This window comes from Rhipicephalus microplus, chromosome 3 (genome assembly GCF_043290135.1).
Source record: "Rhipicephalus microplus isolate Deutch F79 chromosome 3, USDA_Rmic, whole genome shotgun sequence".
NCBI classification, from domain to species: Eukaryota; Metazoa; Arthropoda; class Arachnida; order Ixodida; family Ixodidae; genus Rhipicephalus; species Rhipicephalus microplus.
The window spans coordinates 229,120,423-229,136,486 of NC_134702.1; the positions used below are offsets into that span (position 1 = coordinate 229,120,423).

The window sequence follows — 16,064 nt, forward strand, 5'->3', positions numbered from 1 at the left end:
TCACTGGGAAACGCAACCGGTATCATTAGTTCCCACAAATTAAAGGTCGAAAAAGTAAGAAAACTGAGCAACAGTCATTCATTACTGCTCCAGACAGTGATCCCCTCACGACCTAATTAAACTCTCATAAGCAAACAAAACATCTGCACCGCCTTTGCCCCGAGTGAGGATCGAACTCACGACCTTCAGATTATGAGACTGACGCGCTGCCTACTGCGCTATCGAGGCGGACAGGTGTCACTGGGACACGCAACCGGGATCATTAGTTCCAACAAATTAAAGGTCGAAAAAGTAACAAAACCGAGCCACAGTCATTCATTACTGCTTCAGACAGTGCACCCCTCAAGACCTAATTAAACTCTCATAAGCAAACAAAAAACCTGCACCGCCATTGGCCCGGGTGAGGATTGAACTCACGACCTTCAGATTATGAGACTGACGCGCCGCCTACTGCGCTGCCGAGGCGGGCAGGTGTCACTGGGAAACACAATCGGTATCAATAGTTCCCACAAGTTAAAGGTCAGAAAAGTAAAAAAACCGAGCAACAGTCATTCGTTACTGCTCTAGACAGTGCACCCCTCACGACCTAATTAAACTCTCATAAGCCAACAAAAAATCTGCACCGCTTTTGTCCCGGGTGAGGATTGAACTCACGACCTTCAGATTAGAGACTGACGCGCTGCCTACTGCGCTACCGAGGCGGACAGGGGTCACTGGGAAACGCAACCACGATCATTAGTTCCCACAAACTAAAGGTCAAAAAAATAAGAAAACCGAGCAACAGTCATTCATTACTGCTCCAGACAGTGCACCCCTCACGACCTAATTAAACTCTCATAAGCAAACAAAACATCTGCACTGCCTTTGCCCCGGGTTAGAATTGAATTCATGACCTTCAAATTATGAGACTGATGCGCACCTACTGCGCAATCGAGGCGGACAGGTGTCACTGGGACACGCAACCGGGATCATTAGTTCCAACAAGTTAAAGGTCGAAAAAGTAAGAAAACCGAGCCACAGTCATTCATTACTGCTCCAGACAGTGCACCCCTCACGACCTAATTAAACTCTCATAAGCAAACAAAAAAACTGCACCGCCATTGGCCCGGGTGAGGATTGAACTCATGACCTTCAGATTATGAGACTGACGCGCCGCCTACTGCGCTGCCGAGGCGGGCAGGTGTCACTGGGAAACACAATCGGTATCAATAGTTCCCACAAGTTAAAGGTCAGAAAAGTAAAAAAACCAAGCAACAGTCATTCGTTATTGCTCTAGACAGTGCACCCCTCACGACCTAATTAAACTCTCATAAGCAAACAAAAAATCTGCACCGCCTTTGCCCCGGGTGTGGATTGAAATCACGACCGTCAGAATATGAGACTGACACGCTGCCTACTGCGCTACCGAGGTGGACAAGGGTCAATAAGAAACACAATCGGTATCAATCGTTCCCACAAGTAAAGGTCGAAAAAGTAAGAAAACTCAGCAACAGTCATTCATTACTGCTCCAGACAGCGCACTCCTCACAACCTAATTAAACTCTCATAAGCAAACAAAAAATCTGCACCGCCTTTGCTCCGGGTGTGGATTGAACTCACGACCTTCAGATTATGAGACTGACGCGCTGCCTAATGCGCTACCGAGGCGGACAGGGGTCACAGGGAAACATAACCGGTATCAATAGTTCTCACAAGTTAACGGTCGAAAAATTAAGAAAACTCAGCAACAGTCATTCATTACTGCTACAGAAAGCGCCCCCTCACGACCTAATTAAACACTCATAAGCAAACAAAAAATCTGCACGGCCTTTGCCCCGGGCGTGGAATAAACTCACGACCTTCAGATTATGAGACTGACGCGCTGCCTACTGCGCTACCGAGGCGGAAAGGGGTCACAGGGACACGCAACCGTGATCATTAGTTCCCACAAATTAAAGGTCGAAAAAGTAAGAAAACCGAGAAACAGTCATTCATTACTGCTCCAGACAGCGCCCCCCTCACGACCCAATTAAACTCTCATAAGAAAACAAAAAGTCTGCACCGCTTTTGCCCCGGGTGAGGATTGAACTCACGACCTTCAGATTATGAGACTGACGCGCTGCCTACTGCGCTACCGAGGCGGAGAGGGGTCACTGGGAAACGCAACCGGTATCATTAGTTCCCACAAATTAAAGGTCGAAAAAGTAAGAAAACTGAGCAACAGTCATTCATTAGTGCTCCAGACAGTGATCCCCTCACGACATAATTAAACTCTCATAAGCAAACAAAACATCTGCACCGCCTTTGCCCCGGGTGAGGATCGAACACACGACCTTCAGATTATGAGACTGACGCGCTTCCTACTGCGCTACCGAGGCGGACAGAGGTCACTGGGAAACGCAACCACGATCATTAGTTCCCACAAACTAAAGGTCAAAAAAATAAGAAAACCGAGCAACAGTCATTCATTACTGCTCCAGACAGTGCACCCCTCAAGACCTAATTAAACTCTCATAGGCAAACAAAACATCTGCACTGCCTTTGCCCCGGGTTAGAATTGAATTCATGACCTTCAAATTATGAGACTGATGCGCACCTACTGCGCTATCGAGGCGGACAGGTGTCACTGGGACACGCAACCGGGATCATTAGTTCCAACAAGTTAAAGGTCGCAAAAGTAAGAAAACCGAGCCACAGTCATTCATTACTGCTCCAGACAGTGCACCCCTCACGACCTAATTAAACTCTCATAGGAAAACAAAAAGTCTGCACCGCTTTTGCCCCGGGTGAGGATTGAACTCACGACCTTCAGATTATGAGACTGACGCACTGCCTACTGCGCTACCGAGGCGGACAGTTGTCACTGGCAAACACAATCGGTATCAATAGTTCCCACAAGTGAAAGGTCGAAAAAATAAGAAAACCGAGCAACAGTCATTCATTACTGCTCCAGACAGTGCACCCCTCCCGACCTAGTTAAACTCTCATAAGCAAACAAATAAACTGCACCGCCTTTGCCCCGGGTAAGGATTGAACTCACGACCTTCAGGTTATGACACTGAAGCGCCGCCTGCTGCGCTAGCGAGGCGAACAGGTGTCACTGGGAAACACAATCGGTATCAATAGTTCCCACAAGGTAAAGGTCGAAAAAGTAAGAAAACTCCGCAACAGTCATTCATTACTGCTCCAGACAGCGCACCCCTCACAAACTAATTAAACTCTCATAAGCAAACAAAAATCTGACCACCTTTGCCCCGGGTGAGGATTTAACTCACGACCTTCAAATTATGAGACTGACGCGCTGCCTACTGCGCTACCGAGACGGACAGGGGTCACTGGGAAACACAACCGGTATCAATAGCTCCCACAAGTTAAAGGTCGAAAAAGTAAGAAACCTCAGCAACAGTCATTCATTACTTCTCCAGACCGTGCACCCCTCACGACCTAATTAAACTCTCATAAGCAAGCAAAAAATATTCACCGCCTTTGCCCCGGTTGAGGATTGAACTCACGACCTTCCGATTATGAAACTGACGCGCTGCCTACTGCACTACCAAGGCGGAGAGGGGTCACTGGGAAACGCAACCGGTATCATTAGTTCCCACAAATTAAAGGTCGAAAAAGTAAGAAAACTGAGCAACAGTCATTCATTACTGCTCCAGACAGTGATCCCCTCACGACCTAATTAAACTCTCATAAGCAAACAAAACATCTGCACCGCCTTTGCCCCGGGTGAGGATTTAACTCACGACCTTCAGATTTTCAGACTGACGCGCTGCCTACTGCGCTACCGAGGCGGACAGGGGTCACTGGGAAACATAACCGGTATCAATAGTTCCCACAAGTTAAAGGTCCGAAAAGTAAAAAAACCGAGCAACAGTCTGTCATGATATGCGCGGTAGGTTCATCTGGTGCGCGATGTGTGTGAGTTTGTGCTGTGCCGTACGCCGACGAAGATGACGATGAGACAAGGAAAAGGCGGAATCGTGTCGTCAAAGTCAAGCCAAGCCATGGGGAGAGAGAAGAGGAAGACGACGACGGGGCGTTGGAGAAGAAGGATCGGAACGAAAGAGTGGCAGGCTGAAGCGCTCGTCGGGTCGTGGTCCCGAAGCCTACCTGTGCCTGTGGTCCGCACGAGCCTGGCTCCCTTCTACCGTGTGATCCAGCAGCCGGCGCCAGTCCGTTGTACTCGGATCCGGGCGTTTTCCAGACCTGGGCCTACTACTGGCTGTCCGGGACGTGCTTGCCACACATCGACTCTGCCTCACGCTCCGCTCCGACCATGCCTGAGGCATCGCTGATGTCGGCGTAAGACGCAACGCAACGCATCGACTCATCTGCCTTCGACGTCACACGGTGAAGTGTTTCAAACCTTGTGTAGTGCAGTGGGGGACTACGCTAAGCGTCAGACCTTGTCTTTCGAGAACGTGTGTCGTCCTCGTACTTAAGGCAGTTTTCGCTGTTGCTATGTAACACGCCAAGCTTCTTTATCGTTTTTTCTTTTTTTCGTGGCATTAAAGCCTTATAACTCAAGTTGCAAATGTCTTCGTCAGTCTCGACAACGATTATTTAGGTTGCCGTGATTGCCCGAACCATATCCCTCACAATTGGCGTCCGCGCGACAGGACGAAGCCGTTTGCACTGGGTTGAAATCTATAGGGAAGATGAGTGAGCAAGAGCTTATAACGCTAGCGGAACGCATGGGGCTTCAAGGAGCCGAGCTAAAGACGTGGGTAGACGCGCGGTTAGAGCGGGCTCATGAGGAATCTGTGCAAGCGCGTGAAGAGCGTTCCGCGGAAAGGCAGGCGGCGAAGGAACGTTTGGAGATAGAAGAGAGAACTCTTCAACTGCGAATTCGACTAGCTGAGGTTGAAGGTAGCCGAGAGCCAACAGCGCGGGACCGCGAACCTGAGAGGAGTCAAAGCCGCCCGTGCTTGATCAATCCTCACAACCTGATCCCAGTGTTTGACGAGGGGCGTGACGATCTCGATGCGTATCTCAAGAGGTTCGAACGCGTAGCAGTTGGTCAAGAGTGGCCTGAGGAGAAGTGGGCGACAGCGCTTAGTTTATGCCTCAGTGGGGAAGCATTGAAAGTCTTCGGTCGTCTGTCGCCAGAAGACTCAATGGATTACCAGAGTACGAAAGTGGCCTTGCTCCAGAGGTTTCGTTTCACAGCCGAAGGCTATCGCGAAAAGTTTCGGCAAAGCAAGCCTGAAGACGGCGAAACTGGTAAACAGTACGCCACAAGATTACAGAGTTACTTCGATAGATGGCTGGAAATGTCGGAAACGGACGAGGACTTTGCATCCGTGCGCAACCTCATTGTAGCTGAGCAGTTTCTGAATAACTGCCACGATCGCCTGGCACTTTTTCTAAGGGAGAAGAAATGCAGGACGGTAAAAGAAATGGCAGAAGCAGCTGATACCTTCTTGGAAGCCCAGCGGCAAACAAACTTGTTGGTATTTCGTACCAAGTCTGCAAACAACATTCCCAAGGAGCAAGAAGGATTTACTTATACCCAGCCTCCTCTTAGATGTTTCGTCTGTGATCGACCCGGCCACAGAGCATCTGATTGCCGCACGAAACCCCAACGAGTCTTCTGTGGGCACTGTCGGAAGCCCGGCCACGATGCAAGAGCATGCCCAAGCAACGGCGGGTCAAAGAAAGTGACATCTTGCATCGTGTCTACTGACCAGAAGTCCGAGACGCCCCGATGTGCCGATGATTCATCTCAAGATGAATATGTTGCTAGTGCACTCCGAACGCGCACCGCAACAGCTACACGAAACTTGCCGGTGTTACAGGGAGAAGTGTTTGGACATATTGTATCAGTCTTGAGGGATACTGGAAGCAACACCCTGGTCGTGCGACGTTCCCTCGTTCCCGATGATGCGCTGACGGGTACTACCGCCACTATTTTATTGGCCGATGGTAGTTGCATCGAGGTACCGGAAGCAGAAGTACGGATTCTATCGCCCTATTTCACCGGAAATGCGATAGTCAAATGCATGACGTCGCCACTTTACGATGTCATCGTAGGAAATGTTCCCGGCGCCCGTGACGCTAATGACCCCGACTCAACGTGGAAGGAGTCAGCGAGCCTGAAGTCGGAAACTAATCAGGCATTGAATTCTGAAGAGAAATCCAAGGATGGATGCGGGACGAAGAGCACAGTCATGGTTGGTGTTTCAAGCAAAGGACATCGCCGGAAGCTCACGACTGCTAAATTTGGAAACTTAGAGGTGACACAGGAGTAATTTCGCCAAAAACAAGAGGAAGACCGGTCGCTGGATGTTTGTAGGGCGAAAGTCGACACCCTCATCCGCGGTAAAGGAGCCACATACCACTCATTTATGTTCGAGAAAGGAATCTTGTACCGCGTTTACCACTTGACTCCGGGTAAATCAGTTCAACAAGCGGTGGTTCCAAAGGCGTTGCGTGTCCATGTGTTGCACTTGGCACATGAATCACCGATATCTGGTCACCAGGGTATCAAGAAGACGAAGGACCGAGTTTTGGAGTCGTTTTATTGGCCCGGTGTACAGGAGGAGGTACGAAGATTCGTAAAATCATGCGACGCATGCCAAACGACATATCCCAAGGGCAAAGTAGGCAAGGCGCCTCTTGGACGAATGCCTTTGATTGACACGCCATTCGAACGTGTGGCCGTTGATATCATTGGACCTCTGACGCCGTTTTCAAAGAAGGGTAATCGGTACATTCTTACCCTTGTGGATTTCACCACTCGGTACTCGGACGCGGTGGCTTTGCCCGCAGTTGATTCGGCAACAGTGGCAGATGGACTACTGGAGATGTTCTCTCGAATAGGATTTCCACGGGAGATCCTCTGTGATCAAGCATCTTGCTTCACGTCAGGCCTGATGGAAGAGGTGAATGCTCTGCTTGCTATTCGACATTTGAGCTCGACGCCTTACCACCCGATATGCAATGGCTTGGTCGAAAGGTTCAACGGCACTTTGAAACAGATGTTGCGCAGGTTGTGCCAAGAGAAGCCGAAGTCATGGGACCGATTTCTTGCGCCTCTGTTATTCGCCTATCGAGAAGTACCTCAGGCCAGTATGGGCTTCTCGCCGTTTGAACTGATCTACGGCCGGCACGTCCGAGGACCCCTGCATATATTGAAGGAACTCTGGACAGGGGAAGACCTAGAGGAAGATATCAAGACTACTTACGGATACGTGCTTGATCTGAGAGAACGTCTTGAACGCACCTTGAAGCTGGCTCAAGAGAATCTCTCCCGAGCTCAACACTCGCAAAAGAAGTATTATGACCGAACCTCCAAAACCCGACAGCTCAAAGTTGGTGACCGGGCTCTTATATTGCTCCCAACCAGGGAAAACAGGCTTCTTATGCACTGGAAGGGGCCATTTCCGGTTACAGGAAAAAAGAATGACCACGGCTATTGGTTGGACCTTGGGCACACCACGAAAATGTTTCACATAAACATGCTCAAGCGCTACGAAGAACGTCAACCAGAAGTCACTAGTCAAGCTTCATCGTTCGTTGTAGTCGAAGAAGGAGAGTCGGATTCACCCCTCCCTACATTTAAAGTAAATGAAGGGAAAGGTATTGAGTCGGTCACACTCGGAAGTAATTTAGACGAAGCACAACGCGATGATATGTGCAATCTCTTGGAGGAATTCCGAGACATATTTTCCGAAGTTCCTGGGAAGACGAACCTCCTAGAGTGCCGGCTAGAGCTTACTACAACAAAACCAATCAGCACGTCACAGTATCCGTTGCCGTTTGCAATGAAGGAAATAGTAGAGAAGGAGGTTCAAGATATGCTGAAGTTGGGAGTTATTAAACGATCCCATTCGCCGTATAACTCACTCTTGGTCCTGGTTAAGAAACCGGACAACAGCTTTCGCGCGTGCATTGACTTCCGTCACATTAATGAGGTCCTGGTGTCCGATTCTGAACCCATACCCAGAACTGACATTATGTTTGCTGAAGTCGGCACGAAGTCGGTTTTCTCAAAGTTAGATCTTACAAAGGGCTATTGGCAAGTACCCTTAGAGGAAAGTTCTCGTCCGAAAACAGCTTTTTCAACGCAATCTGGACACTACCATTTTCTCTATATGCCTTTTGGGATTAAGACAGCCTCGGCCATATTCACACGATTGATGAGGACATTACTGCACGGCATTCCAAACACAGTGCATTACATAGACGATGTTCTAATTGCCACAGCTACGTGGGAGGAGCATCTAGTGACATTGAAACAGTTGTTTCAGAGGATCCGAGAAGCAGGCCTACGGATCAAACCTCAAAAATATGAGATCGGAATGACTTCTGTCATCTTCCTTGGGCATCACTTCGGCGATGGTACAATCCGCCCAGTAGAAAGCACGATAGCGAAGATCGCTAAAGCCCCAAGACCGGAAACGAAGAAGCAACTTCGCTCTTTTCTCGGCTTGGTGGGATATTACCGAGACCTCATACCTCACTATGCCCAGAAAGCGAAACCACTGACTGAAATGACAAGAAAGATGGAAAAGAACAAGTTAGCGTGGAATACCGAAAGAGAAGAGGCATTTGAAACCCTCAAACAAGCTCTAGCATCTACGCCAGTAGTCAAGGCTGTTGACATAAAGAAACCCTTTGTATTACGTACAGATGCATCTGATAGGTGTATAGGCGCTGTGCTTATGCAGGAACACGAGGGTCTTCTTCACCCGGTGTCATATGCCAGCCGCCAACTTATGCCCCGGGAAGAGAGATATTCTGCAATTGAAAGGGAGTGTTTAGCGTTAGTTTGGGCGATCGCGAAATTTCATATCTTCCTTTATGAAACCTCCTTCGTCGTTCAGACTGACCATCAACCGCTGCGATATCTCTCTCAAGCCAAGCATTTGAACAGCCGGATCTTGCGCTGGAGTCTCGCATTACAAGAGTACACCTTTCGCGTTGAGCATATCAAGGGCTAAGAGAACGTAGGTGCTGATTATATGAGCAGGCTACAGGTGTAGGTGCTAGCTATACCACATTAATGTAATAATGTACCATATGCCTAGGGACTCTCACATACAGACTATTCACTTGGTGCAACAGTTCTGTACAATTGTTTGTCGTAAGTCTTGTCTCCCGCGCACTTTGGACAGTTTTTTTTTAAAGAAAAGAAAACTTTTGAAAGGGGGGACTTTTGTCATGATATGCGCGGTAGGTTCATCTGGTGCGCGATGTGTGTAAGTTTGTGCTGTGCCGTACGCCGACGAAGATGACGATGAGACAAGGAAAAGGCGGAATCGTGTCGTCAAAGTCAAGCCAAGCCATGGGGAGAGAGAAGAGGAAGACGACGACGGGGCGTTGGAGAAGAAGGATCGGAACGAAAGAGTGGCAGGCTGAAGCGCTCGTCGGGTCGTGGTCCCGAAGCCTACCTGTGCCTGTGGTCCGCACGAGCCTGGCTTCCTTCTACCGTGTGATCCAGCAGCCGGCGCCGGTCCGTTGTACTCGGATCCGGGCGTTTTCCAGACCTGGGCCTACAACTGGCTGTCCGGGACGTGCTTGCCACACATCGACTCTGCCTCACGCTCCGCTCCGACCATGCCTGAGGCATCGCTGATGTCGGCGTAAGACGCAACGCAACGCATCGACTCATCTGCCTTCGACGTCACACGGTGAAGTGTTTCAAACCTTGTGTAGTGCAGTGGGGGACTACGCTAAGCGTCAGACCTTGTCTTTCGAGAACGTGTGTCGTGCTCGTACTTAAGGCAGTTCTTCGCTGTTGCCATGTAACACGCCAAGCTTCTTTATCGTTTTTTTCTTTTTCTCGTGGCATTAAAGCCTTATAACTCAAGTTGCAAATGTCTTCGTCAGTCTCGACAACGATTATTTAAGTTGCCGTGATTGCCTGAACCATATCCCTCACACAGTCATTCGTTATTGCTCTAGACAGTACACCCCTCACGACCTAATTAAACTCTCATAAGCAAACAAAAATCTGCACCGCCTTTGCCCCGGGTGTGGATTGAACTCACGACCTTCAGAATATGAGACTGACACGCTGCCTACTGCGCTACCGAGGTGAACAGGGGTCAATGGGAAACACAATCGGTATCAATCGTTCCCACAAGTAAAGGTCGAAAAAGTAAGAAAACTCAGCAACAGTCATTCATTACTGCTCCAGACAGCGCACTCCTCACAACCTAATTAAACTCTCATAAGCAAACAAAAAATCTGCACCGCCTTTGCTCCGGGTGTGGATTGAACTCACGACCTTCAGATTATGAGACTGACGCGCTGCCTACTGCGCTACCGAGGCTGACAGGGGTCACTGGGAAACATAACCGGCATCAATAGTTCCCACAAGTTAACGGTCGAAAAATTAAGAAAACTCAGCAACAGTCATTGATTACTGCTCCAGAAAGCGCACCCCTCACGACCTAATTAAACACTCATAAGCAAACAAAAAATCTGCACGGCCTTTGCCCCGGGTGTGGAATAAACTCACGACCTTCAGATTATGAGACTGACGCGCTGCCTACTGTGCTACCGAGGCGGAAAGGGGTCACAGGGACACGCAACCGGGATCATTAGTTCCCACAAATTAAAGGTCGAAAAAGTCAGAAAACCGAGAAACAGTCATTCGTTACTACTCCAGACAGCGCACCCCTCACGACCCAATTAAACTCTCATAAGAAAACAAAAACTCTGAACCGCTTTTGCCCCGGGTGAGGATTGAACTCATGACCTTCAGATTATGAGACTGACGAGCTGCCTACTGCGCTACCGAGGCGGACAGTTGTCACTAGCAAACACATTCGGTATGAATAGTTCCCACAAGTGAAAGGTCGAAAAAATAAGAAAACCGAGCAACAGTCATTCATTACTGCTCCAGACAGTGCACCCCTCCCGACCTAGTTAAACTCTCATAAGCAAACAAATAAACTGCACCGCCTTTGCCCCGGGTAAGGATTGAACTCACGACCTTCAGATTATGAGACTGAAGCGCCGCCTACTGCGCTAGCGAGGCGAACAGGTGTCACTGGGAAACACAATCGGTATCAATCGTTCCCACAAGTTAAAGGTCGAAAAAGTAAGAAAACTCCGCAACAGTCATTCATTACTGCTCCAGACAGCGCACCCCTCACAAACTAATTAAACTCTCATAAGCAAACAAAAATCTGACCACCTTTGCCCCGGGTGAGCATTTAACTCACAACCTTCAGATTTTGAGGCTGACGCGCTGCGAACTGCGCTACCGAGGCGGACTGGGGTAACAGCGAAATGCAACCGGTATCATTAGTTCCCACAAATTAAAGGTCGAAAAAGAAAGAAAACCGAGCCACAGTCATTCATTACTGCTCCAGACAGTGCACTTCTCACGACCTAATTAAACTCTCATAAGCAAACAAAAAACTGCACCGCCATTGGCCCGGGTGAGGATTGAACTCACGACCTTCAGATTATGAGACTGACGCGCCGCCTATTGCGCTGCCGAGGCGGGCCGGTGTCACTGGGAAACACAATCGGCATCAATAGTTCCCACAAGTTAAAGGACAGAAAAGAAAAAACTGAGCAACAGTCATTCGTTACTGCTCAAGACAGTGCACCCCTCACGACCTAATTAAACTCTCATAAGCAAACAAAAAATCTGCACCGCCTTTGCCCCGGGTGTGGACTGAACTCACGACCTTCAGATTATGAGACTGACGCGCTGCCTACTGCGATACCGAGGCGGACAGGGGTCACTGGGAAACACAACCGGTATCAATAGCTCCCACAAGTTAAAGGTCGAAAAAGTAAGAAACCTCAGCAACAGTCATTCATTACTTCTCCAGACCGTGCACCCCTCACGACCTAATTAAACTCTCATAAGCAAGCAAAAAATATTCACCGCCTTTGCCCCGGGTGAGGATTGAACTCACGACCTTCAGATTATGAGACGGACGCGCTGCCTACTGCACTACCAAGGCGGAGAGGGGTCACTGCGAAACGCAACCGGTATCATTAGTTCCCACAAATTAAAGGTCGAAAAAGTAAGAAAACTGAGCAACAGTCATTCATTACTGCTCCAGACAGTGATCCCCTCACGACCTATTTAAACTCTCATAAGCAAACAAAACATCTGCACCGCCCTTGCCCCGGGTGAGGATCGAACTCACGACCTTCAGATTATGAAACTGACGCGCTGCCTACTGCGCTACCGAGGCGGACAGGGTCACTGGGAAACACAACCGGTATCAATAGCTCCCACAAGTTAAAGGTCGAAAAAGTAAGAAACCTCAGCAACAGTCATTCATTACTTCTCCAGACCGTGCACCCCTCACGACCTAATTAAACTCTCATAAGCAAACAAAACATCTGCACCGCCTTTGCCCCGAGTGAGGATCGAACTCACGACCTTCAGATTATGAGACTGACGCGCTGCCTACTGCGCTACCGAGGCGGACAGGGGTCACTGGGAAACGCAACCACGATCATTAGTTCCCCCAAACTAAAGGTCAAAAAAATAAGAAAACCGAGCAACAGTCATTCATTACTGCTCCAGACAGTGCACCCGTCACGACCTAATTAAACTCTCATAAGCAAACAAAACATCTGCACTGCCTTTGCCCCGGGTTAGAATTGAATTCATAACCTTCAAATTATGAGACTGATGCGCTGCCTACTGCGCTATCGAGGCGGACAGGTGTCACTGGGACACGCAACCGGGATCATTAGTTCCAACAAATTAAAGGTCGAAAAAGTAAGAAAACCGAGCCACAGTCATTCATTACTGCTTCAGACAGTGCACCCCTCAAGACCTAATTAAACTCTCATAAGCAAACAAAAAAACTGCACCGCCATTGGCCCGGGTCAGGATTAAACTCACGACCTTCAGATTATGAGACTGACGCGCCGCCTACTGCGCTGCCGAGGCGGGCAGGTGTCACTGGGAAACACAATCGGTATCAATAGTTCCCACAAGTTAAAGGTCAGAAAAGTAAAAAAACCGAGCAACAGTCATTCGTTACTGCTCTAGACAGTGCACCCCTCACGACCTAATTAAACTCTCATAAGCCAACAAAAAATCTGCACCGCTTTTGCCCCGTGTGAGGATTGAACTCATGACCTTCAGATTATGAGACTGACGCGCTGCCTATTGCGCTACCGAGGCGGACAGTTGTCACTAGCAAACACAATCGGTATCAATAGTTCCCACAAGTGAAAGGTCGAAAAAATAAGAAAACCGAGCAACAGTCATTCATTACTGCTCCAGACAGTGCACCCCTCCCGACCTAGGTAAACTCTCATAAGCAAACAAATAAACTGCACCGCCTTTGCCCCGGGTAAGGATTGAACTCACGACCTTCAGATTATGAGACTAAAGCGCCGCCTACTGCGCTAGCAAGGCGAACAGGTGTCACTGGGAAACACAATCGGTATCAATAGTTCCCACAAGTTAAAGGTCGAAAAAGTAAGAAAACTCCACGACAGTCATTCATTACTGCTCCAGACAGCGCACCCCTCACGACCTAATTAAACTCTCATAAGCAAACAAAAATCTGACCACCTTTGCCCCGGGTGAGGATTTAACTCACGACCTTCAGATTTTCAGACTGACGCGCTGCCTACTGCGCTACCGAGGCGGACAGGGGTCACTGGGAAACATAACCGGTATCAATAGTTCCCACAAGTTAAAGGTCAGAAAAGTAAAAAAACCGAGCAACAGTCATTCGTTATTGCTCTAGACAGTACACCCCTCACGACCTAATTAAACTCTCATAAGCAAACAAAAAGTCTGCACCGCCTTTGCCCCGGGTGTGGATTGAACTCACGACCTTCAGAATATGAGAATGACACGCTGCCTACTGCGCTACCGAGGTGGACAGGGGTCAATGGGAAACACAATCGGTATTAATCGTTCCCACAAGTAAAGGTCGAAAAAGTAAGAAAACTCAGCAACAGTCACTCATTACTGCTCCAGACAGCGCACTCCTCACAACCTAATTAAACTCTCATAAGCAAACAAAAAATCTGCACCGCCTTTGCTCCGGGTGTGGATTGAACTCACGACCTTCAGATTATGAGACTGACGCGCTGCCTACTGCGCTACCGAGGCGGACAGGGGTCACTGGGAAACATAACCGGCATCTATAGTTCCCACAAGTTAACGGTCGAAAAATTAAGAAAACTCAGCAACAGTCATTCATTACTGCTCCAGAAAGCGCACCCCTCACGACCTAATTAAACACTCATAAGCAAACAAAAAATCTGCACGGCCTTTGCCCCGGATGTGGAATAAACTCACGACCTTCAGATTATGAGACTGACGCGCTGCCTACTGCGCTACCGAGGCGGAAAGGGGTCACTGGGACACGCAACCGGGATCATTACTTCCCACAAATTAAAGGTCGAAAAAGTAAGAAAACAGAGAAACAGTCATTCATTACTACTCCAGACAGCGCACCCCTCACGACCCAATTAAACTCTCATAAGAAAACAAAAAATCTGAACCGCTTTTGCCCCGGGTGAGGATTGAACTCATGACCTTCAGATTATGAGACTGACGCGCTGCCTACTGCGCTACCGAGGCGGACAGTTGTCACTAGCAAACACAATCGGTATCAATAGTTCCCACAAGTGAAAGGTCGAAAAAATAAGAAAACCGAGCAACAGTCATTCATTACTGCTCCAGACAGTGCACCCCTCCCGACCTAGTTAAACTCTCATAAGCAAACAAATAAACTGCACCGCCTTTGCCCCGGGTAAGGATTGAACTCACGACCTTCAGATTATGAGACTGAAGCGCCGCCTACTGCGCTAGCGAGGCGAACAGGTGTCACTGGGAAACACAATCGGTATCAATAGTTCCCACAAGTTAAAGGTCGAAAAAGTAAGAAAACTCCGCAACAATCATTCATTACTGCTCCAGTCAGCGCACCCCTCACAAACTAATTAAACTCTCATAAGCAAACAAAAATCTGACCACCTTTGCCCCGGGTGAGCATTTAACTCACGACCTTCAGATTTTGAGGCAGACGCGCTGCCAACTGCGCTACCGAGGCGGACTGGGGTAACAGCGAAATGCAACCGGTATCATTAGTTCCCACAAATTAAAGGTCGAAAAAGAAAGAAAACCGAGCCACAGTCATTCATTACTGCTCCAGACAGTGCACCCCTCACGACCTAATTAAACTCTCATAAGCAAACAAAACATCTGCACCGCCTTTGCCCCGGGTGAGGATCGAACTCACGACCTTCAGATTATGAAACTGACGCGCTGCCTAATTCGCTACCGAGGCGGACAGGGGTGACTGGGAAACGCAACCACGATCATTAGTTCCCACAAACTAAAGGTCAAAAAAATAAGAAAACCGAGCAACAGTCATTCATTACTGCTCCAGACAGTGCACCCCTCATGACCTAATTAAACTCTCATAAGCAAACAAAACATCTGCACTGCCTTTGCCCCGGGTTAGAATTGAATTCATAACCTTCAAATTATGAGACTGATGCGCTGCCTACTGCGCTATCGAGGCGGACAGGTGTCACTGGGACACGCAACCGGGATCATTAGTTCCAACAAATTAAAGGTCGAAAAAGTAAGAAAACCTCAGCAACAGTCATTCATTACTTCTCCAGACCGTGCACCCCTAACGACCTAATTAAACTCTTATAAGCAAGCAAAAAATATTCACCGCCTTTGCCCCGGGTGAGGATTAAACTCACGACCTTCAGATTATGAGACTGACGCGCTGCCTACTGCACTACCAAGGCGGAGAGGGGTCACTGGGAAACGCAACCGGTATCATTAGTTCCCACAAATTAAAGGTCGAAAAAGTAAGAAAACTGAGCAACAGTCATTCATTACTGCTCTAGACAGTGATCCCCTCACGACCTAATTAAACTCTCATAAGCAAACAAAACATCTGCACCGCCTTTGCCCCGGGTGAGGATCGAACTCACGACCTTCAGATTATGAGACTGGCGCGCTGCCTACTGCGCTACCGAGGCGGACAGGGGTCACTGGGAAACGCAACCACGATCATTAGTTCCCACAAACTAAAGGTCAAAAAAATAAGAAAACCGAGCAACAGTCATTCATTACTGCTCCAGACAGTGCCCCCCTCACGACC

At 48.6% G+C, this 16,064-nt stretch overlaps 12 non-coding genes across 12 annotated transcripts; all 12 read right to left on the minus strand.

Annotated features, from left to right (window-relative positions):
* Positions 1 to 155: 155 nt before the first annotated feature.
* Positions 156 to 228, minus strand: TRNAM-CAU (transfer RNA methionine (anticodon CAU)). Its single transcript has one exon. It is a non-coding gene; the product is annotated as a tRNA-Met (tRNA).
* Positions 229 to 2,047: 1,819 nt separating this feature from the next.
* Positions 2,048 to 2,120, minus strand: TRNAM-CAU (transfer RNA methionine (anticodon CAU)). Its single transcript has one exon. It is a non-coding gene; the product is annotated as a tRNA-Met (tRNA).
* Positions 2,121 to 2,284: 164 nt separating this feature from the next.
* On the minus strand, positions 2,285 to 2,357 carry TRNAM-CAU (transfer RNA methionine (anticodon CAU)). The gene has a single exon. It is a non-coding gene; the product is annotated as a tRNA-Met (tRNA).
* Positions 2,358 to 2,757: 400 nt separating this feature from the next.
* Positions 2,758 to 2,830, minus strand: TRNAM-CAU (transfer RNA methionine (anticodon CAU)). The gene has a single exon. It is a non-coding gene; the product is annotated as a tRNA-Met (tRNA).
* An 873-nt stretch (positions 2,831 to 3,703) lies between these two features.
* On the minus strand, positions 3,704 to 3,776 carry TRNAF-GAA (transfer RNA phenylalanine (anticodon GAA)). The gene has a single exon. It is a non-coding gene; the product is annotated as a tRNA-Phe (tRNA).
* Positions 3,777 to 11,137: 7,361 nt separating this feature from the next.
* TRNAL-CAA (transfer RNA leucine (anticodon CAA)) lies at positions 11,138 to 11,210 on the minus strand. The gene has a single exon. It is a non-coding gene; the product is annotated as a tRNA-Leu (tRNA).
* Positions 11,211 to 12,082: 872 nt separating this feature from the next.
* Positions 12,083 to 12,155, minus strand: TRNAM-CAU (transfer RNA methionine (anticodon CAU)). Its single transcript has one exon. It is a non-coding gene; the product is annotated as a tRNA-Met (tRNA).
* A 163-nt stretch (positions 12,156 to 12,318) lies between these two features.
* Positions 12,319 to 12,391, minus strand: TRNAM-CAU (transfer RNA methionine (anticodon CAU)). The gene has a single exon. It is a non-coding gene; the product is annotated as a tRNA-Met (tRNA).
* A 1,110-nt stretch (positions 12,392 to 13,501) lies between these two features.
* TRNAF-GAA (transfer RNA phenylalanine (anticodon GAA)) lies at positions 13,502 to 13,574 on the minus strand. Its single transcript has one exon. It is a non-coding gene; the product is annotated as a tRNA-Phe (tRNA).
* An 874-nt stretch (positions 13,575 to 14,448) lies between these two features.
* On the minus strand, positions 14,449 to 14,521 carry TRNAM-CAU (transfer RNA methionine (anticodon CAU)). The gene has a single exon. It is a non-coding gene; the product is annotated as a tRNA-Met (tRNA).
* A 399-nt stretch (positions 14,522 to 14,920) lies between these two features.
* TRNAL-CAA (transfer RNA leucine (anticodon CAA)) lies at positions 14,921 to 14,993 on the minus strand. The gene has a single exon. It is a non-coding gene; the product is annotated as a tRNA-Leu (tRNA).
* An 876-nt stretch (positions 14,994 to 15,869) lies between these two features.
* On the minus strand, positions 15,870 to 15,942 carry TRNAM-CAU (transfer RNA methionine (anticodon CAU)). Its single transcript has one exon. It is a non-coding gene; the product is annotated as a tRNA-Met (tRNA).
* Between the last annotated feature and the right edge of the window lie 122 nt (positions 15,943 to 16,064).